Raw genomic sequence first — 5,187 nt, forward strand, 5'->3', positions numbered from 1 at the left:
CACCGAGGCAGGGAGAGGACAAGACCAAAATGGCCAGATGGGAGCAGATGGCCCATGGCAAGTCTGGGGGGAAGAATACAGGGAATCACCCATCATTGCCAGATAGCTTGTTCTTGATGTCTTGACAAATGCAGATCCTTTGCCCCAGTGCCAAGTCCCTTGGGCCCATCAGAATGATTTGCCCCTTTCCACAGCCCCACTTCAAAGCCTGTCACCTCCATGGCCTGGTCCTGCTCTGCTAAGCTATTCTGAACAACTGTAGTAATTTTCTGAAAGGCTGAGAATTACAAAATGAACACAGGGAGGCATCCCTAGAGCTCAGGACAGAAAAAGTGCTCAGAGTGATTTGAAATCACCCCTTGCCATTCACCAGCCATGTGTCTTTATGCAACTTAGCCTCTCAAAGCTGGTTCCCTTATCTACCACCTAAGAACTGTAACATCTTTGCTGGTTCTTGTGTGGACCAGCCATGTCCAAAGTCTGGTGGGCAGTAGGCCTGGGGTCATGGAAGCTCCTGATTATAGGCAGCATCATTATGCAGGTCACGTGGGGCTCTTCTGTAGTTCAGGTAAGCAACAAAACCTCAGCAGGAGCCTCCTGAGGGACAGGGGCTGCCCCTGGGGTCTGGGTTTGCCTGGGTCCCTTCCTTTGCCTCTCATGATCCTCCCTAGTCACTTCCAGGTACCATGTACCTTTGCCCATTGTGCTCCCTGAGTGCTACTCAAGTTTTTGAGTAGGTAATCCCTTCGCGTAGTTCCATAAAGTCTTCCTTGCATCCCTGACCTGGCAAGCCCAACTTTATCAGCTCTTGAACTCCCACTCTTAGTTTGTTCCAGGTAGATCCTTCCAGTGACCATTTATGCATATACAGGTAAATACGCACGCGTATGTGTGCTTGTGTGTGTACATAATTTTTTTTTTTTTTAACTTATACAAGTATATCCAAGGAGCATTCCTATTCATGGGGGAAGAGCCATCCCAGAAGGCAGAGTATCTGTAAAAGGTGAGCCCATAATTGGGGGATGTCTTTGCAATCACATTCCTTTTTGAATAAGGCATTTTTTTATTGATTGCAGCATACTGGAATTCTAGTTTTCCATACAAAGCAGAAACAGCAATCCCTCCGTGGCCCTTACCACACAGATGCTCAGATAATATGCGAGCACAACCAGTTTCCAGACTGTCTTTCTGGCCTGTGACAGAGGACACTCAAGAGCAGGTTCTGCTCTGTTGCTGACAGCAGCAATGCAGGCCTCTGGTCCAGGTCCAGCAGCCTTTGCAGGGCCTGGACAAGCTGCCCCCACCCCCACCAAACCCCATCTGACAGGGTCATGTCTGGCTACAACTGCCATGATTTCTTAGGCAAGCTCCTTTGTTTTTTTGAGGCAGGGTTTGAGAAGCAGCAGCAACTGAAGCCTGAGGCAGCCTTGGGCGGGGGTGGGGGGTGATGTCTCAGATGATACTAACCAGGTAGATGGGCAGTCTCCTCCAAATTAACCATAGATACACACACTTCAGTGTCCTATTCAAGGTCATGCACTCTGCTCCCTTTCCCGCCCCAGTTTATGCACACATTAAAAAGAAAATGTTTCCCACAGAATTTTCTCCATTTGACAATAGAAATTACTCCACTAGTCATCTTTTCTTTGAAGAAAAAAAAAAAGGTCTTAAGTCCATTTTTGCCCCTGCAGGAGATAGAGTTGCTTCCTCCAGGCAGCTCTGCGGGGAGGGGCATGGACTCCTGCCTTGGTCCTTGCCAACCTCCCTGGCGTCCTGCCTTCTTCCCTTGGATTAAAAGTGCAGCTTGGGCCCCTAACCTGAAACTTGAAAGGAATTGTATGTGAAAAGCCACTTTCTGTTACTTGAGTATCTTGTTCTGGGTTAGAATGTCTTCCGCATTGGCTATTATGAATTTTAAGTAAAAGAGATGAATGTGTCTCAATTTACAATGTCTAAATTCTGGTGAAATCTGCAGTTCAAAACTGGAAATGGTTCTTTAGTAGATAAGACGAACGAAAGATCCCATATGCCATGGAATGTGCTTCCATTTGAGTGAGAAAAACAGGAGAAAAATGGGGCTCGTTCAGTTTGTTCCCCTTTAAGAGCCCAACTTGTTGCAAGATGCAAATAGTTTTGTTCCACTTTTAGACCAAGCATCGCACCCTTGGCTTACCAACCTAGTACTCACTTCTGTGGCTCTCGGGTCAGGGAGAACACCCACCCTGCTTCAGGGACATGGACCTCGAATGTGGTCCCCACCAGTGTGAAGGGACCTGTCTGTAGTTTGATGAAACTCCTTTCTGCTCCCCGTGCCAGTACAAGCCTGGGGGACCTGCATCTAGGGCCAGCTGCACTGTCCTTCCATGTGCCCCTTCCCTCACAGGCCCTGCCAGAGCAGGCAGGGCCAAGATTAGGGAAGTCTCTTGGCGAGGGCCTGGTCTTCCAAGAGTGTTCCTGATACTGTCGTCTCTGCGTTTCTTGACATCCTTGCCAGGAATGGGGTAGTTTAAATCCTGTAGTTTATTTAGCCCCTCTGGGTTTTATTCACTAGATCTTGTATAATTCCCTCAAAAAAAAGGTTTATGAAATGCTGAGCCTCAGGTTTCATAGACGTGTTTGTACACTAAGAATTCTGCAGCAGAATATTTTTAAACATTCGCAGTTTTTGTAAGCTATATTTTTGTATATTTAATTGCTATTTTAAAATTTTAATGCATTTTGGGCTAATTACTCCTGTTTTCAAAACAAAACATGCATGTAATTGAAGTAAACAAATGTAAATAAACAGGTTTTGAAAATAATGTGTTGAGTATGCACCCTGTAATTTAGAGGGGCCTGAGGTCACGACCTACACCCCACTTCAGCCTGTGTAGCAAGAGTTGGAAAGTCAAGGTGTGTGGCTCTGATCAAAGTGAGCTGGCTGGTCAACATGGGACGGTGATGAAGGCGAGCTTTCAGCCTGCACCCTCCCGTGGGGTGGGGTGCGGGGTCAAGGGTGCGGACTGGAGCACCAGGTCACAGTGAGGCTAGACACACCAGTGGTCTCACCCATGCGGACAGCAGTGCTGGGGGAGGGGGTTGAGGTGGGGGAACTGGCCCCACCCCACCCTTCTAGCTACACCTCAGGCTTGGAAATACCAACTATTCTGTTTGTTAGAAGAAAAAAACATCTCTCGGTCCAAAGTCACCCTGTGGCAACTGCCATTTCTTCTCACCACCCCTCACTGGGACCCCTGCAGCTCAGCTCTGGCCCCACAGCTTGGAGGAAAAGTGCTCCCCTCAAGGCCATCTGGACCACTTCCTAAACCTCCTCTGAATGCAGGTGCCAGAGAACTCCTCCTCTGCGGCCCCCACTGGGCCACTTTGCAGCCTTTCCTTCTCTGCCCACCTTGTAACGGTTCTAAACACTCTACCTGCATACGCACTAAATTCCCACCTAGATACACACCCCTCTCGGGTCTGAAATCTCCCATTAAAATACCCCGCTGCCTTTTTGGTATCAGAATCACACAGTCCAAAACCAAGCCTCCCCAACAAGCCTGGATCCCCTCACCGGGACTCCCGCCCCCCTCGCCAGCCACCATGCGCCAGCACTCGGCCCTAAGAGCCTTCCTCGCCCATCTTGGTTTGGGCCACCCCTCCCCCGACAGACACTGCCTGTGGGGGGGAGCCCCTCGGGCCCCCTCACGGTGGGCCGACCGGAGGGACATGGCCGGGACAGGGCAGTGGCGCCTGGAGAGGGGAGTTTACTTACACGCATCTCACAAGCTCACAAGCCGGAGGGAGTGAAGTGGTCGTAAACTGGGCTCAGGCTCAGGGACGAGAATGTGCAGGGATGGCCTTAGGGACACTCCGCGGTGAGAGGGGAAGGCGGCAGCGGCTGGGAGGGGCCACTACCTGAGAAATCCGCGCCCAGAGCTGCCGGCCCTTAGGGGGCCGGGGTGCACCTGAGTCCTCTGAGGAGTGGCAGCGGGCCGGGCAGGAGCCGCCAGAACTCTGCGCCACAACTGACAACGAGGCCAGGAAATGTCTGTTCCACTCAGGAACTCGCAGCTGACGGACCAGGCTACCGTCTCTGGAGGGGGAGCAAGCGGAGAGGGCCTGGGGCACAAGGGGTTCCAGAAGCACGACTGTGCAGCAGCAAGTGGGTAGTGACGCTGTCTCTGGAGGCCGTGGGGAACGCGTCTGAGGGCTACGGGACAAGATTAGAGGTGGCTCGGGCTGAGGGTCCCAAGCGCCACGAGGGGTGGCAGCAGCAGAGAAACCGATCGCCCCCCAGGGGCCACCAGTCCCATCCCCGCAGCGTCCCTCCAGCCCTGCTGCCTGCACCAGGCTGGCAGCACCCACAAGCCACAGGCGCCCAACTGCGTGAAGGGGCGGGACGTCCCCTGGGAAACGGCCTGGGGGGAGGGGGCCGCAGGCCGCCGCCTTCGGCTGCTACGTGCCTCTGCTGCCCCCACGCGGCCAAGGCAAGAGGTGCCGAGGGACCCGACCCTCCTCCCTCGGCGACCCTGGGAACCTTCTTCAGTTCTCCCCCTGCCCAGGCGCCAAAGAGGCTGGGGTTTCCTTCTGGTTCAAAGGCTGATTTTATACAGACCCTTCATCGCCTTCAACAGAGATGCGGACACAAAAATACACAAAACGCTGCTCTATCTCCAAGGGGAAGAGTTTTTTAAATTATTCTGCACAGCGGAAAGAAAACGTTCTAAGTCAATCTACCAAGACTCCATCTTAAAACCTGACTCTAATCACGCTACCTTTTGAGTCTGCACGTGCAGCTCTCATGCAGTCCTACCCAGCGAGCCTGCCTGGCAATTTGTGGCAAGTAAAGACCCCAAGTAGGAGGGGAAGGCAGAAATACCCCACCCTGCTCCCCATGAGTTAATCAATGGACTTCAATTCCTCACTTTCTACCAGCCCGAAACAACCAAATTCTCGATTCCCTGAAAAGATGTCAATTCAAGAGGCCCCTTCTGTCTGGTTTTTAGCCTTCCAGGTGATGTTTTTTCTACTAGCTTAACTCACTTGAGACAAAATTACCTCCCAGCCCCCACCCCCACCCCCCAGGAAATTCTGCCCAGGGTAAACTAAGCCCCATCTTTCCAAACAGACCTTCCCAGACTTGCAGTGTAGAAAAGTTGCTTAATTGCCAAAGTTACAAATACAGAATTACTCTGCCCAATCAAG

This window comes from Eumetopias jubatus, unplaced genomic scaffold (genome assembly GCF_037043125.1).
Source record: "Eumetopias jubatus isolate StellerSeaLion01/CBP00866 unplaced genomic scaffold, mEumJub1_p1.0 scaffold_9, whole genome shotgun sequence".
Lineage (NCBI taxonomy): Eukaryota > Metazoa > Chordata > Mammalia > Carnivora > Otariidae > Eumetopias > Eumetopias jubatus.